General features: G+C 39.2%; 1 protein-coding gene and 1 pseudogene across 8 annotated transcripts in view; one reads left to right on the top strand and one right to left on the bottom strand.

The window, feature by feature from the left end:
• Positions 1 to 18,037, top strand: part of SGMS1 (sphingomyelin synthase 1) — a 282,944-nt gene that overhangs the window by 186,947 nt on the left and 77,960 nt on the right. Inside the window, exon 1 of one of the 8 annotated variants that reach the window (XM_063102280.1) lies at positions 3,422 to 3,550. The exons of the other annotated variants lie outside the window; for them this stretch is intronic. The gene's annotated coding sequence lies outside the window, so the exon portion shown is untranslated. Of the gene's footprint in view, positions 1 to 3,421; positions 3,551 to 18,037 lie in introns of those variants that run through there. 8 annotated transcript variants of the gene reach the window in all.
• LOC134382781 (thioredoxin-dependent peroxide reductase, mitochondrial-like) lies at positions 1,291 to 2,053 on the bottom strand (annotated as a pseudogene).

Here is an 18,037-nt window from a genome sequence, read left to right as displayed (position 1 = left end):
GGTCTCCCAACTGAAATAACTCTTAGACATCTTCAGAGAGGGAAGCAGTTTACCTGCCCACCTACTGGCAGAGCTGGGACCAGGAACAGAGCTCCTGGCTCCTGGTGCAGTGTTTTTTCCTCTCTCCCAAGCTGCTTTGGAGGAAAGAATAGCATCTTAGGAAGGGCCCTTGATCTCACTTAAGATCTTATCTTTGGCTAAGAAGTATTTTGAAGATATCTTCAAATCTGTGGCCTATGGAATCGTTGGCTCTAAACAATATGAGGAAGTTAAACTCAGGAGATCTTTTCCAAAGCTAAGAAAGTTTAATTTGTAACTTAAAAAATGATTTTTCTTCCCCTATAGAAACTCTCTACCAGCAGCTGGTAATCAACTCATTTCTTAACCAGTGCTCAGGAATTAGCAGTTCTGTAGTGTCCTGTAATTTGCTAATTCCCAGCTACTTGAAGTTTTTAAAAAATATTTTAAAAAATAATTTAAAAAAATTTTTTTATTTAAATGTTTATTCTTTATTATGTATTTTACATGGAACACTTCAAGAAAGAAAATCATTACAGTGATTTCAAAATACAATCCCTGGATTCAATAAATATCCTTAATAATTACAGCTAATCAATGTCTAGAAAAGTATACACTAAGTCAGCTACCGAATAAAATAAGTAAAATAACTGTAAACTATAAATCTCAGGATGGGGATCATGCATGATCAGTTAAGTCACTTTGCCACCATGATTTTTTCTGAGATCAGATGAGATTGGGCATGTTCAGGCTGGTATGGCTGTAGATGCCATCACGATTTTTTAAATAACATAATTCACATTTGTTTCAATCACATATATATCCATTGTGAGAGTTAAGTTGGACTGCTGACGCTAACTTAAAACTATGATCTTTGTTACTTTAAAAGAAAATTCAGTTTAATAAAGAAATTTAAGAAGAAAATTTCAAGACCGTTGATCAGAAGCTTTCAATGCTTGTACTACTTTGGTGTAGACAAAGATTCAAGTATGGCTAAGAAAGAAGCGTGTTTATCCAGTGAAGACATGGTCTAAGAAACAGGTGAACTAGGTGCTTTGTAGAAACTAACTAGCCATCAAGATGTTACAGCAGGTGACTAACCACATTTAAGGAGTCTTAACCAGTGTTACAAAAATAAAACAGTCATATTTATGAATACAAACATAATCGGTTTTTTGCCTTTTTTTGAATAATCATCTTCGAAATGCTAAACATGGGTTCCAAGTATGGTTCTTTGCTGGTTTGAGAAGCTGCAGATACACATAGGGTAATCTACTGATTTACCTTCTCAAATTACTCATTGTAAGCAGTTGGACTTGTCTTGATTGTAGGAGAATTGGTGTCCAGTTTGCTGGGTGGACTTCTCTGTGGGCTTCCATGAACTGGAATGCTTTCACCAAACTGGGGGGATCTCTTCCACACTTTGGCCCACTGGGAGATCTCCGACACTCAGATGTCTGATGATTCCATTGGGGTCGATTATGAGGAGCCCTCTTAGTGCAACATCGGGACCTTCCAACAGTACACTGTAGTCTGGGGAAACTGGTTTAGGTAAATCTGACAAGAGTGTAATGTTCACATGACCCAAATCGCCATTCTTCCTTTGTGTATTTCTCCAGGCAAGATGGCTGAAGTGGGGATCCACTGAGACTACAACAACTTCACAGTTCACATGTGAAATTCACTGGTTTTGTCAATAAAAGCAACAGCTTCTGTAGGGGACACAAAGATGAAATCCAAAGGACAGAAGAAAAGCACCAAATATTTCCCCTTAAAGTCCCCCAGTCTTAGTTCTTTGAACTTTCTGTTGACAACGGCTATTCCCTTAAAATAGCGCGCATGCTGGGTGACAGCAGGAGCTTGGTATGAGGAATTGGTGCTAAAGGCGAATTTTGCCAGACCACAGTATATTTATTCAGCACATTCTTCCAGAAGCAGCAGGCCTAAGAGTTGCAGAGGCAGAAATGCCCCAAGGAATAGTGTTCACATGTCAGGTAACCGAGGCCAGGAGCAACCTTCCCATAGCAGCTGCCATCTTCACGGCCTCTTTTAAATATTTTTATTTCAAAATAATGTTTAGGGCACAGTGACCCAGATCGAATATTCCCAAAATGTTGGTTTAATTATGGCCTAAATGAGATATGAAATCATTCCAATTTTAAGCCCCCGCCCCCATTTTTTTGCTACTAAGGAATTTGCTATTGTATAATAAGAATACCAAAGCCAAGAATCGTAAATCAAAAGCTTCTTTAGTTGCTCACTACTTAAATAAGGCAATAATACCAAAGAACTATTTTAGCTCTAAAATTCTTTGAATATTTTAATATAGAAAAGAATTTTTTAAAATTATAGGCCAGTTTGTCTACATTTTGGAGATTCTGATTCAGGACTCAGAGAAACGAGACATTTTTTGAGTGCCTACTCTATGTCAAGCGTTGTGCTAAATGCTTTACGTGTATTACATATATAGAAGTACTCCCTTCTTATTCATAGGGGATACATTCCAAGGCCCCCAATGGATGCCTGAAATCTCGGATAGTACCAAATTCCATATATTCTATATTTTTTCCTATACATACATACCTATGATAAAGTTTAATTTATAAATTAGGTACAGTAAGAGATTAACAATAACTAATAATAGAATACATATAGAACACTCAGAACAGCGCACAATTTAAAATTTATGAATTGTTTATTTCTGGAATTTCCCATTTAATATTTCCAGACTAGTTGAACGCAGGGAACTGAAACCAAGGGTAAGTGGGTGACTACTGTAATCCCTCCGGCAAACTCTGTTAGATGCGCGTTTTCCCCCCTCATTGCAGATAATTAACTTGCCCGAGGTCACACAGTGCCACAGGTCAGACCCAAATCTGCTTTGACACCAGATCGCAAGCACCCAGAATACCGACGGAACTGAAAAACCTGTCTTAACAGAAATTAACGTGCATCCGCTGATCAGTATCTATCATAAAAAGACTCACGTTTGTTTTGTAAAAGCGTTTAAAGGGCAACCTACCTATTTCCAGAAGTTGCGCTGAAGTTGTTAATGGCTCACGTAAAAAAAAAAGCTGTTAAGCCTGATAAAAATCAAGGAAGGAAAGTTCCGCCTTAGCCGACAGTGAACCAGCTTATTGGTTAGGCTTGAGCGGGCTGACTCATTTCTTTTTTGCTGTGGTAGGAGGGCCACACCCAGCATTCCGAAAACCCTCTGCTGCCGGGCCACACCCGCCGGCCTCGCTGCTGGAGCCGCGGAGGTTGCGCTCGGCGTGCCAGCTCGCAGCTGTCCCCCGGGAGAGGATCCGCACGTCCGCCGGCCCGAGCGCCGGGCCCCGCAGCGCCGCGGTCCTCGCACGCGGGCCGGGTAGGGCTCGGCAGAGAGGCGGCCGGGGCCGGGGACCCGCGCCGCTGACCGCGCTCGCCTTTCCGCCTGCGCCCACGCAGGCAGCGCGCACCAGAGCCGCGCGCAAACTTGGTGCCGCGAAAACTTTCCAGGAGATTCTGCCTCCGAGGAGGAGAGACTGAGACCGTAAGTGCTGCTCCTTCTGCGATGCTGTGGGTCGTTACAGTCCTTTGGGCACATCGCAGACGGTGGGACCTGATTAAATGCAGGGAAGAAACAACCATTCTTGCCTTCCAGAAACACCCACAATCGCAATCAGTGAAATTTCCTTTACTACGACGGAGTAAAGGGAATCTTGGGGTTTTGTTAGCTCTTTCCACCTGAGAATGCTCAGTGCAGTTGCTGAACGCCGGGTCAGGGTACATAGGTAGTAGTAGGCTCAACAACGCTCTGAAGAGCCGGGGATGTTGACCGCTGACTTGTGAGCCAAGGCTCAGCGGCTGGTTTCAGTTCGGGGTTATCAAGTCTTTCTAATGGAGGCTATTGAGAGAGTGGGATTGTATTTACAGTCTGGGTGCTAAGTTTTCGGGAAGTACTCGCTCTCTCACACTCCAGTCCCTGTACAAATCGGTCCTTCAGTTAAGTTCTTTTGGCTGGTTGGAAACTAGCTGGTGAGTGAACTGTGTATTGAGTGGCAAAAAGAAGCACGTGCTCCCCGTGTTTTGGAGTGAGCATGTTTACTCTATAGCCATGCTTTCTGTTTAGTGTGGCCAGGTAATTGCTCACGCGGAACTTCTGGGAACAAAATATTGGAGAAGAATGCATGGCATTTGCCTTATTTTCTTTCTTTCTTTCTTTCTTCTTCTTCTTCTTTTTTTTTTTTTTTTTGGCTGTGTGTAGTTGTTACTTAAGTTGCACCAAGATAGGAATCGGGAGACCTACTTTCTGCAGGACATACGTGCAGGGGAATGCTACAAGTAATTATCACTGCACTTTTAACCCAATTGAGTTGATGAATTTATGTAGAAATAAATAAGCTTCTTTTACTTCTTACACAGAAAAGCAGATTTTTAGTCAGCAAGTGCATTATTTTGGTGCAGATAACTTATTTTCTTGCAAGAGGTTGGGGAGGTGGGAGACAGGGAAAACGGAATCTTGTGATTTCTAAGGACATATCAAAGTGCAACAGAGACTACTTACCACATCAGAAACAGATTGTGTACTGGAAAGGCAGGTGAAGACATCCTGTAGTATAAAGGAGGACAGGGAAAGTTGTAAACCGAATACAAAATTATGAGCATGTTTTGTTAAGTTATGAATGGCAGTATTACACTTGTGCATTTACGAATAAGATAGGCAATAGCTATTATGATAGACTGAAGTCAGAATGACAGACTAATGGAGAGAGGAAGAAAGGAAGAAAATTCTTTGCAACTGACTTTTTTTTTTTTAAGACAGAGAAAAAATTCTTTGCATCTGACTTTTTTAGGTGTGTGGAAGAAACTACTCTAGAAAGAAATCACTTCTAAATGGAATAATTAAAATAATTTGAAAACTTTGGTTACTCCATGAGCTCCTAGTAGCATTGTTTTCAAGCGAGTAGGCTAATTAAACTCAGTTGCTTTGAGTTTAACTATCAAGTACCTCTGTGTGAAAGGTACCAACTTGGAATCCTCTTATTTTGAGAAACAGCCTGTGATGTTGGGAGAAATGGCCTTAAGTCTCTGTTCTCAAGTCCACGGGGGCAGTAGGAATAGCACCCTCAGGTGGTGAGAATGGGGAAATTTCTTATTAAATCTCTATGGTGTCTAAAAGCTAAAGGGATAATTAAATTTGGAATTTTACTAGTTTCAGTTTCACCTAATAGTTATAATAAAGCTGAACATTTAAGGATCTCTTTTTATCAGGCTCTGAGATGCTTTGCATCCATTACTTCGTTGAGTTTTCACAATAGTGCCAAGAGGTGGAGGTATCATTATCCCTCTTTAATAGTTGAGGAAACAGCCTCAGGAAAATTACATAACCTGTTCCAAATTTCACAGCTAGTTAATTTAATTTACATTAGAAGTTAGCATTTAAAGTTTGTTTTCCTTGTGGCTCCAATTGCTCCTAAAATAGTGTTGATTTTTTTTCTGTGTGAAATGATCCAGAGGAGGTTCTTGGTGCAAAGCAGATTTTTAAGTGATTTAAAAGTTCCTTATTATCCTGGTGCCAAAATACAAAGTTCAGGGAATGATGCATTTACTCGGGAAGCTTGTGGTTTTCAAATATTAACTGAGCAAGCCCTACTCTTGATGAGCCCATTGATACACGCAGCTGCCTTAGAGTTGCCAATTTTGGGTGACTTTCTTATAATTTTTTTCTGAAGCCCTTTAGTTCTGTGTGTATTCTTCCTGCTACTCACAAAGTGCAGCTCAGGCTTTCTGTAATTGCAAAACCAAGAGCTGGATCCGTGGATTGCCAATGGTTGACTGCTCTCTGTGAGTTCACTCTTGCAGTATTTTATCAGCTATGTGAAACATTTATAAATTTATATTAGCACTTCGGTTAGTGTTGAACCTGTTTATTAAGAATGGTGAGGTTATGAAAGGCACACTCTGTGAGTGCTAAAACTTTGCTTCTTAGATGGAGGTGGGAAAGTCTCAGTGTGTCTCACTGGGGGCAGCCAATTCTGAGAGTGCTTCTGGTATTTGCACCTGTTGGCAGGTCACAGTAGAAGAGAACTACGCCACCTTCATAGAACACCATGAACTATAGCGTCTGTTCCAGGACTGGGTATTTCTCATGTGCCCATCTGATCACTCTCACCATCTATTTGACACAGAACACTCACCCACCTTCCTAGGCCAAACAAGGATGCCTTGGCCACCTGCTTAAACCTCACTAAATCCTAGCTGCTTAAGAGACTTGAGTTCTTGAGGATGTTGAAAGAACATACCAGTGTGATGATAAAACCTCTTGGGAGTAGTCTTGGGAAAATCACGCAGGAGGGAGGCATACTGGAAGACTCAATTTCCAAAAATGGGGAGTGGTAAATTTTAATTTTAGTTAAAAAAAATTAATGAAAACTTTACATTCAGAGCTTATGTTGGTGTCTAGCAGAATTGTAAATCACTTTTTTGAAAAGATGGATCGGGATCCTTGAAAAAAAAAATGATGATCAGTGTCTAGCATTATGTTAGCTAAGGATCACTCACATCCAATTAACCTCCTTTCTTTTTTGATAAAGTTATTACACAAGTATATCAGGGCATTGTCATAGATATGACCTGTCTGCTCCAGCAAAACATTTAACAAAGTGCTACGTGTGTTCTTTACTCAAGGTGGAAAAATGTTGGTTGGACAGCAGTGTAAATAAATGCGTTTGTGTCTTGTACCCAAAGAGGGATGATCAGTAGAGTGATTTCAGACTTGAGCAACGTGCCAGCAATGTGCCTTGAAAAGAAGGTACTTGATACAGCTGGGGGAAAACTCACACATTACTAGAGAGAGAGTATTTAGAACCAAGTTGGTGATAATCCCACAGTTCTTTGAAGCACTGTAGATAATGCTTAAAAACAAGGATTCTGGAGCCAGACCCTGAGCAAATTATTTGAGCCCTCTGTGCTTCAGTTTCTTCATTCATAAAATGCAGGTAATAATGCCTACCTCATGCAGCTGTTAAAGATGTTGAAGGATTGAACTAGATAATCCATGTGAAGTGCTTAAAACAGGGTCTAATAGCTGTTAGTCTTTTGTTGTTGCTACTGCTATTACTACTTTTACTGCTATTTGAGGCACAGCACTGTGCACATTTCTGGGATCTTGTTTAAACACATATCCAGCTTGCGGTAATCAGGTTTTGGAGAGGGTCTAGAAACTGTGGTTTGAACAGTGTTTCAAAGCCGAGAGACAGGACTTAATTAGTATTACCAATGTGATGAAATAATGATGGTCTGAATTCTGAATTCTGTATATTTTGTCCTGTTTAATAAATGCTTTCTGTTAAGGGGATGTAGCTAGGTAGAAGAGAAATCCCCACTACACTAGGATTTAGGAGAGCTCTTTCCTGGAGTCAGTTCAATCTTTAACCAGTTATGTGATCTTGGGCAATTAACTTAACTCTGTGGTTCTCAACAGGGTACAGTTTTACCCTTGGGGACATTTTGCAATATCTGGACGCATTTTTGATGCAACTGGGGATGGGGAGATGTGCTACTGGCATTTAGTGGGTAGAAGCCAGGGCTGATGCTAAACATTCTATAATGCATAAGACAGCCCCTACAATTTGAAGAGTCCTGTCCAAAGCGTCAGTAGTGTTGAGGTTGAGAAACCTTGGCTTAACAGTTCAGTATATATGTTTCTGTTTGTGAAATTTGAATACTAATCATTGCTTTAGCAGTATCACCAAGTAGCTTTTAGAGTATGTTTTTAAAAGGGCCTTTGAGAGTTAATATATTCTGAAATTGGCAGGTACATACAGTGTTTATATTTTATCATTAGCGGCGCTATAAAATATCATTTGCTGCATTCCCTGGAGGAATACATTACAGTGGTTTGGGAGTCAGATAAACCTTTGCTTGAATCTCAGCCTTACCAATTTAACCTGCTGTGTGATTTGGGGCATGTTTCTTTATCTCTGAAAACCGAATCCCTGTTTCGTAGGATTTAGAGGGATAAACAGGATATATATGTAAATTATGTAGCACAGTCTGTGGGCACAGTAGTAAATAACTATTGTTTTTTAAATTTACATTTTTGGGGTAATGGAATTGAGTGGTACTTATTAAAGTGTAAGATTTGGAAAGAGGATGGATAAGGAAATTGGATTTGTTTTTTAACAGTTAAAAAGATGAAAAACAAGGGTTCTTGTCTTCAGAAGGAGATAGAATCTTAGGAGAGGTGTCTTTGGAGGTGTCACTGTAGCCTTGTAGGGAAGGACTGGCCAAGAATATAAATTCTGTGACTGTGAAATGCTTCGCTGTAAAAACTTGTAATGTTTGTTCTTAAGCAGTGCACTTCTGTTTTTTCATCCTAGTGTTGGTGTTATGGTTTTTTAATATATTTTCCTGTGCGGTAAAATGTAAGCAACACATCCAGCCTTTGTATGTGCAACTGTGTCAATTTTGTCATTCTTAGTGATTTCCTGTACCCTCTCAGCATCCCCCAGGAAGACAGAGCAAAGCTTTTATGCAGTCGCTCTTCTGTCCCCTCCTCTTGTGTATCAGACATGAAACTAGGAGTCTGGAGACTATGCATGAGCACCACTGTTTTCCTGCCTCTGCAGCAAGCTATAGCGGTATGTAGCTTATCCATAAGAGCAGTTGGCAGTGTATGTATTTGATGTAAGGGTGTGATATTTGTTTGTATATATTAGGGGTTGGATGGGAAGATTCTTGAGTGTTCACAGTCTACCTGCTGTCTACCTTCTAAAGGCAGAATGTTTTGCAGTTCTGTTAATTTTCCAGAGAGTTGGCAGTAAGAGACCTAGCAAGGAAAAGTTCTGTTGCTTAGGAAAAGGCTCTTATTCAGGATGGAGAATTGAAGTTAGTGATTTTTTAAAAAGAGTTTGCTCTTAATTTTCTATCTCAAGGTCCCTACCGCATTTGAACCAAACTGTGTAAACCTCACATGCACACGTGACTTAAAACCTCAAAACGCAGCATGTGGCAATACTCTCTCCCCCCAGCAGCTTGCCTCTCTGTGAGCATCTGGAAGGAAATCTTTCCTCCTGGAGCAATGGGGAGAATTCATGGCTGGCTCACCCCTTCAGAGTGTTGACAGCCCAAGGGGAAACACAGCAGCCACAGCGTGAGTGGCATGTAGATGGTAATAGCTTGGGGATAAAAACATACTTCTGAGACATACATAACCCAGACTAGCTCTGTTAGTGCTTGGAGGCCTTCATTAAGCTGACCTTCAAGCTTACTTAACTCTCCTGATTGTACAGAAATAGGTGATGTTCCAGACTCTCATGGCCTCAAGCTGCCCACGAGTTGCTGGGTAAGCAGTACTGGCAAAAAACTTAGTGATTCTAACAGTGAACAGTGAATCCTGAACTGGTTACACAGAATCGCATACCTCTCTGGGTCAGAAGTCAAGAGTTTGATATTAAAGCCAAGCTGAAAGTCAGGTTAATAATGACTAAACTGAAACACTAGGCAAATTACAATTTTAGGTGGTGCTACTGACAATAATTCTTGAGACTGGATAGATGATTTCTCCCCTTTCATACATTTTATCACTTCAGTTTCTCAGATTTGGATGAGACTAGAAATTACCATGCGCTGCTGAAAGTGTTTGAAGGCTGGTTATGTATTTGCAAGGCTCTTGGGCATCAGCTTGGTATAATTCTGCAGAATTGGGTACCAAAATCCTAAGCAGTAGACTTGTGCTCAGTAACCAGATACAAAGATAGATTTCTTGGCATTTGGAAGTGATGGTCTCACCAAAAGGCCCAAACATATTCTAGATGTGGAAGGAACAAAGATTTAAGTCAAGGTAGAATGGAGCAATATACCTCACTACCCATGTCATAGGTCTGTTAGCTTGTATTTCTTAAAGAGTTTAAGGTTGGCATTTAATGAATTATTTAAATGTAGGGTGTAGGTGTCCTTTACTTTTTCTTTTCTTTCTTTTTTTTTTTTTTAAAGGAAGTCTCTCCACCGTCTCTGAAATTCTTAAAGCCTTCATTTCACTGTGGAATTGGTTCCTACCACAACTGTGGTGTGTGCGCCATACATGAGGGCTAACAGGCAGATCCCTTCCCCTTTTCTGAACTCGGAAAAAAGGATCAGAAAAAAGAAACTGCAAAACCAATCCGTAATGAATGGATCATAGCAAATATACAAATTAAGTAAAAAGATTAAATGGCTTCTAGGGCAGAAATGTATAACTTGGTTAAAGATGGTACTAGCATGTTACTCTGAAAGGGAATTTGTTTAAAGAGGAATTCAGATAAATAGAATTTGGAGACTGGCTTAGGAGACCAAGTTTGATGCCAACCTGGCCTGTCTACAGAGAAGGCACCCAGCCCCTAGTGTAGCATTAACAGGTTTCAGAATAGATCTTACCCTACAGGCTTTTGAAATCAGACTGGCTAGGTTCCAACCCTGACTTACAGCGTGGTCTTGCCCTCGTCAGTGAACACTGCCGAGTCTAGCCTAACCTCAATAGCTTAACCTCAGGCCACAAAGGAAACTGCCATATGTGTTTCTGCTCCCCTGTGCACCATTCTGATTGTAATTTTGCCACTTCATGTAGTTATGCTTTTGGCAGACATACTGATCAGCGGATAGCAGCGTCCAATCTGCATTATGGGTTATATTTCTCACAATAAGGTGTTAAATTGGCATTTTTACTTTAATGTCACCATGAATGTGGTTAGCATGAACCCTTTCCTGATCATCATATTTATGAATTTACAAGATTAAGGGCCAGCTTTGGACTGTGGTGAGCCCACCAAGATGATACTGCACTGCAAATATAGCTCACGTCCCCAGGGTTGCGTGTCTTCAATGTCAGTGTCTTTTTCTGCTTGACTTGCAGCACAAGGTGGTGGTGACTGTGGTAATACTAGTATCTCTTCTTGCTGTTTAGAAAATATTGAGAAAAAAAGTGAGTGTCACTGAGTGCTTATTCACACTGGAAATGTGATCTGTTCTGTGAGTGACTCATGTAGACTTGAGTAAAGCAAACTGGAGTGCATTGTTAATAGTTACAAGGTAAACGAATTCCTACTTGGCTAGTTAGCATGTCTTGTAGTTCTCATTTAAATTGCACAGTTTGCCAAAGAACTACAGAAATTCCCGACCAAAACAGTTCATAGCCAAGGTTTCACAGTAGAATTTTTCATTGTGGTTTTGTATTGCTAAAAATCACGTAGATTTACAAGATATGTTTGCATTTGGTTCTCTGGATAATAAGCTGTTTATAGTTTTGTGGGCATTTGGGTTCTAGAAGCTGTGGTACCTTTAAAGTCCATTCGTATTTGACTGTCCTTTTAATATTCTCATATTCTCACTGATATAGTGAAACATTTCCTGCAGTTATCTACTGTTAATCCTTAGCGCACCAACTTTTAGGAGCAAAATTCTCAGGAGAATTGGGAACCTGATGTCATTTCCTTTGATTATGTCCATGTGAAGGTCAGAGCTGTGAAATGAAATGTTTCTAACCCCAAAACTAGTCATCACGAGTCTAAGTCAAAGGGACTGTCTTTTAAAGTTTTAGCAGGGCCAGAATAGAGAGATGTTATAGGAAAACCATATAGTCCCTGTATGACTCTAGGGGAATCCTCTTGGAAGAGGAGTAAGGAATGGACTGGGACAGTTCAATAGGGAATAAGCAGGGGATTATTCTCACTGGTTTGAAGAATAGGAAAAACAAAGCGAGAATTCTAATATTACCTCTTTCCAAAAAGAGCATCTCCTCTTACTGGGTCTGGACTCTAGTCTACACTTCTCTTTGACCACCAAAATTTCTTTCAACCCCACTCATTCTCAAGCTACTGAGTTCAGATGAGTTTTATTCTCTAAGAATTTGTTAACCATGTTATCTGAATGAATAATGTCTGCAGCGGGTGGGGTCAGGTAGGCTAAGGGGTTGCTATTATGTTTTTAAACTGTGAATAGAATGAATAAAAGGGCTAATACTTTTATTATATCACTTCTCTCTGCACCCACCCCTTCCTTGCCAAAGCACTCAAGAACACCACCAACTGAAGCAGTTCTTTCTCATAGTAGAGATGACCGTCTGCTAGACTTTTGCTATCCATTTCAGTAGCTACATGCAGATATTTAATTAAAATGTAAAATCCCATTTCTTAGTTGCACTAACCACGTTTCAAGTGTTCAGTAGCTACATGTGGCTGGTGACTACCGTATTGGGAAGAACAGATATAGAACATTTCCATCCTCTCAGAAAGTTCTATGGGACATCATCACTGTGCTGTCCACTGGCTAAATAAAGGGAGCTGCTTTTTAAAATGATTTTTCCATATACAGATAAAAATTTGGGGAAGATGGTTTAGCCAAAAGTTCAACCTTAAAGAAAATAGATATTAAAGCTTTGGATACATTTTCAAGGAATTCCTGTTAAATCAAAACATTTCAAGGATTTAACTGTGGCTCTTTTATGCCAAATGAAGGTGTATTATTTTAGGTTTTCTCAGTTTTAGATCTTATTCAGCACGTGTATATGCAGCCATTCTGTTATAACTGGTTAGTAGGGCCTAAGCAGGAGGAAAAAAGTCACTTCTATTTACAGCAGAGGGGATTTAGTGAAGTTATTTCCACAGGTGATGGTGTAGTAGGCAGCCAAGCAGGACACGTTGAGGAAACCAAGAGATTAGCAACCACGGGAAGTCATTACCAGCCCCAGGCTGGAAGGACATTGCTATAGTTATGGAGGAGGCTGCTTTTGGTGCTCAGGGGCGGATAGGAGGGAGCTGAAGCCACACAGGAGATCCAGAGATGTCAGCAGAGGGTAAGGTGAGAAATGCTCCTGGGAGCCTCTCCATTTCTGCTTAAGGCATGAGCACTTCTTCAACTCATGTTTTCATTGGCATATTCTATGATACGTCACTTAGCAAACAGAAAGGTAGGTAGTTAAAGGCCAAGCAGCTAGGGACAGAACTCAAAAAATGCAAATTCTTGCTTTTCCTTTTTCTTGTGCACATTTGTCGTGGGACTTACTGTAGAAATGCTGGTAGGTAAAGGGAGTGTATCAGTTAGTTGGATCTGGAGGCAGATACCACCCAATAGCTTGAACAAGGAGAGTTTAGTATTGAGAACTATTAGCTATAATGGGTTGGAGCAACAACAGGTTGGCTAATAAGTAAACAGAACTCTGTAGAATATAGAAATGGCAGATACAGGGAGCAGTCAGGCCCCTTGAGTTGAGATAAAGTGCCCAAGGAAGACACCACCCCTACCCTCCTCTCAGAGCTGAGATTCAGACCTTGTTAGAGAAGACATGGCCTTGGCTCACTGCATGGCAAAGAAGTTTTGCTGCCACACCAGCAGAACTGAAAACCCACCTTGCAGAACTTGCTGAAAATCCATCCTTCAGGGTGCCAGGGAAAGTGGTTCATGGGGAGATGTCTAACTGGAGGCACTCCGCTACAAAACCGATCCAGACAGGTGCTGGAGAAGCTGCACACACCAGCCTGCTGCGTGATGACACCAGAACCAGGAAGCAATGCTCCTTCCTTTTGCAATGTCTGTCCAGCATCTTTTACTGACAAAATTTAAACATCCCGCCAGCTAGCAAATGAAAAAATACTTAAAAGGGCTCAGGTACATTTTTACACATCAGGCAGTGAAGAGTGAATTTGTAGCTAAGAGGCAGTACATTGATAACTGACACAGGGAGAAAAAAAATCCACCCTTCTCAGAAGTCTATTTTTCTTTTGTTTAACTAGGCAATTGCACGCGATAAATATATATTCGGGGTTTCCCCCCCCCCCCCCTTAATGGTACTACATTTTCCTCGGACTATTAACATTTTGTGGTTTTATTACCTGTGTTATCTATATAATGACTCATCACTAAAGGACTATTGAGAATTAAATTTGTTAGTTTTCTTTATTAATGTTTGCCTCTTAAACCTTGAATAAATATCTGGATAATCAGAAATTGGAGCTGCATTTATGAAGTGATATCCAGCCAGATGATGTCCCAGGCTTTTTGTTTAATGCCTGTGAAGGTATGTAGCACAACCTAGAATTACAGTTGCATGTGAAACAATTCAATATGGGATTTTATCTCTCAGGCTTTATAAATATTTGCCAAATGATTTTATAATATATTCTGGGGTTATGGTTTTATTTGTACAAGTTAGTTTATGACTACATTTCTTTACTGCTTCCTCCTGAATTGGGATGATAGTTCTTCCGAAGGACTTTTCATAGATTTTTCCTCCAGGTTATTTTCCACATTCTACAGCTTTGAACTGATAGATTTCTTTGTGGCTTCTTGCACCATACCACCATGGAATACATAATTAATCGTTTTGTTTAAAACATTAGAAAGGAGGAAATACTCAGCCTTGTCCTTGAGACCAAGTTGATACTCAATCTATCTCTGTCTGCATTGCCTTTTTTTTCTCTACTTCATCTGTTATTTTGCTGTGTTTTTCTCTCAGAACTCTCCTAAAAAGCCTTTGACTCATTAAATATATTTTGGGAGTTTCTAATGTTAAGGTTCATTATAAGTACTTAAAATTTTTCTGTTTGTTTTTAAAATTAGATTTTATTAAAAAACAGAGTGTAAAGAGAGAGCAGATAATTGTCCATAATCTTACACTCAGGTAACCACGATGGCATTGAAAATAAAAATAGTACGTGTGTGGTTGGTGTACAAATGGGATCATAAGGTACAGAAAGTAATATAAAAGCCTCCCCTCAAATCTAACTGTTACTACATTTCTTGTGATTTCCTTCCAGGAAAAAAAAATGTTTCTGGCACACATCTGCATATATCTGGCTTTCTGCTTTTTACATTTTTTTAAAAAGGGATTAAATTATACATATTGTTCTGTAGTTTTTTTTAACTTTCCCTGATATATTTGAGAGGTCTCTCCTGTCAACACATACAAATCCTTATTTGCTTTAATGATGGTGCAGTATTTCGTTATATGGCTGTACAATAAATGGATTTGACCTTTGCCTTATTTCTGGATATTTTATTAGTTGCCAGAGTATGGGCAGGGGAGGGGCGGTGTTGTGTTTAGCTGTTGGATTTATTGCAGTCTGCGTTTATGTAAATACTTTTGTATAAACATTTTGCTGACATACCTGTAGGTTAAATTCCTAATAGTAGGATTGCTAGTCAGAGGGTAAATACATTTTAAACTTTGACAAACATCACCAAATTATATGCAAGAAAAGTCGCTGCTTTTTTTTTTAAATCAAAGCTGTATCTTTCCCACACCCCCACCAGCACTGTAAATCATTCAGCTTTAACATTTTTGCCAATCTGATAAAATTAAAATGTTATCTCTTTGTGTTGGCTTGCTTATCTTTAATTCCGATTGAGGTTTAGGATCTTTTCGTGGGTTCATTGGTTATTTGAATTTATTTCTGTAAACTGCCTGCTCATCTGCTTTGCTTTTTGCTCTCTTTTTCCTTCTTTTCTTGCCTGTAAGGTCTTGTCTTTATCATATTGACTTGTATGAGCTCATTTTAAAGTAGGGAAATTAGTCCTCTTCATAAGTATTGCAAATATTTTCCGCATGTTATCTTCAGTCTTTTGACTTTCATTAAAACCATTCTTATTTTGGGGTAAGGAATACTCATATTAAACATGTTCTTTTAAAACAGAAATGAAAGCAGAGTTGGGGTTGAGAAAAATTGACTGTACTTTTCCTGCTGTTTTTAAAGCTGAGAAGTTACAGTTTGGGGTTAAACTGTTGATCAGTTGTTCCCACTGATCCTGATATGTCCTGTATTTGTGGAGACCCTGTATCATCTTATTTACACCGAGATTACTCTTAAGGAATGAGGTATTGGTGTCTTTCCTCTCTGTATTTGCTAAGGCCTCTTAAAAGCAGGTGAACTAATGACTAATCTTGTCTATAAATATCAGAATTTAGGGCTGGTGGATTAGCTCAGTTGATTAGAGCATGGTGCTGATTAACACCAAAGTCCAGGGTTCGAATCCTTGTACAGGCCAGCTGCCAAAAAAGAGAAAAAAGAAAAGAAATAAAACATCAGAATTTAGCCACCTGGTGAGATTATTCCTGGTACCCAGAAGTTGTAGATAATGCTTACTTCTGTATGCTGAGCACCTAGAACAGTACCTGGCTCAGGAAACACAATGTGTTGAATGAATGAATGAGAGCAGACAAGGAAGCACAAGAGATGCTGGAGGGAGAATGAGCAGGAACAGAGAAATTGAAAAGATTCACTTTGGAACACTTTAGTCAACCAGATGTATGCAAGTCTGACAAATGTACTCTTAGAGTCTGGAACACTTCCGTTTCCTATCTTCCTAACCCCTACTCAGCTTCCTGACAGCTGGGGTGGGTTCTAGGATAATAGTATATTATGTGTCTCATAAATTTTATAGAACATTGAATGTGCAAACAGTTTACTCCTGCCAAGTCTTATTTGGTTGAACGCTCCTTTCTGTTCACATAATTGTCTGTCTAGACTGGCCATCGAGAGTAATCATATCCATTCTTTTGTGAGTAGTGTTATTAAAACTGTGTGTATCTACCATTTTTTAAAAAAATCTTATTTTATAATATATCAAGAATGAATTTCTCTCCAAATTTCCTCAAACAGACTTCCCCTTTGAATGTTTAAAATGATTCCGTTTAACAAAAATTGGAGTATACAAATAGATGGCTTGTTACATACCATTTAAACTTAAGTTTTAACCTAAGTCCCAAGAAAATAGTTGCCTAGTTCTTTATTTGATTAGATACCTCCAGAGAAGATTTTAAGGATTTCCTGACGATCAAAATAATCTATATTTATTTATCTTATTCATACATATGGAAAGCCTTATAATGATATCCTATATGGAGCAATATTTTCTTGATTTGGCATATAGTGTTGTTCCCTGAAAATATCAATAAATCTTAATTGCCAGTAGGATCATGGCCTCTTTGCCTGAGACTTGATCTGAGATGAGATGTCTAATGGCTTTGTTTACTCTTCATAGTTTTACGAAGGCAGTTGACTCAGTTAATTTGAGTTTACTGAAATAAAAGCCTACAATAGGAAAATAGATTTATTTTTGAGAAAGCTAATGCTAAGCTTTGACTTCTATTACTGTTCAGTGGCATTCAATGCAAAAATAATTGGACTCCAGAACATTAGAGGACTGGCCATTGTTGTTTTGGATGATTGTGGTGCTTATTAAGCATCTGTTTCAATGCAGATTGATGAAATAATTGATGAATGATGCCATTAATTAGGCTTTTGACCAGACAGATTTATTGTACCTTGGTAATGGCAATTTTCTTTTCTAAACAGTATATTGAAGGGAAAGATGAGTGGAGATGTTTAAAATGTCTGTCAAAGGAAAGTTCACAAATGATTTTTTGCGTTCAACAGTTTTATACCACTGTGGTCCGCCGTGCATCTTTAGCTTTAGCATATAAATCAAGTTGACTGAATAAGACTGGCAGAAATTCATTTGTAAATTTGTCTGATATTTTTGTACAAGAGGATAAATAAGACAATGGGATCTACTTAGAAAAATGAGTTTCTGAAAGTAGGAATTTCTGTGATTTGTTATACTCAGTGAGGACAAACGTGTCTATGGGTGAGACCTTGGTGCTTTGTTGAAAACCAGTTGGCCTTCGAGAAACAAAGCAAATAAAAAATTGAATTCTAATATTAACTGTGACAAATGTAAAACATATATACTATACTTTAAGAAAATTTTAGGAGCTTTTGTGGGGTATTTCTGGTTTGGTGGTATAAATATTTGGTGGTGTAAACCTTTTAGAGGAATGCCTTGCAGTTGAAATAGAGTGTGAACCGCTTGAGAATCAAACTAGAAGGATTTACAGTGGGCAGAAAAGCAGAGGCTTTTGAAGCAAATGTTTCTGTTTGATTATCAGTGTTCCCACTCACTGATGGACCCAAGTAATGAATATACTCTGTCCTAGTCCCAGTTTTCTTAATTTGTAAAAGTGGTGGTTAAAATACCTCAGAGAATTTTGAGAGAAATAGTTAAA

This window comes from Cynocephalus volans, chromosome 7, assembly GCF_027409185.1.
Source record: "Cynocephalus volans isolate mCynVol1 chromosome 7, mCynVol1.pri, whole genome shotgun sequence".
In the NCBI taxonomy this organism is placed as follows: Eukaryota; Metazoa; Chordata; class Mammalia; order Dermoptera; family Cynocephalidae; genus Cynocephalus; species Cynocephalus volans.
The sequence above is the reverse complement of the archived record's forward strand: the minus strand, read 5'-3'. Positions and strand labels throughout refer to the sequence as shown.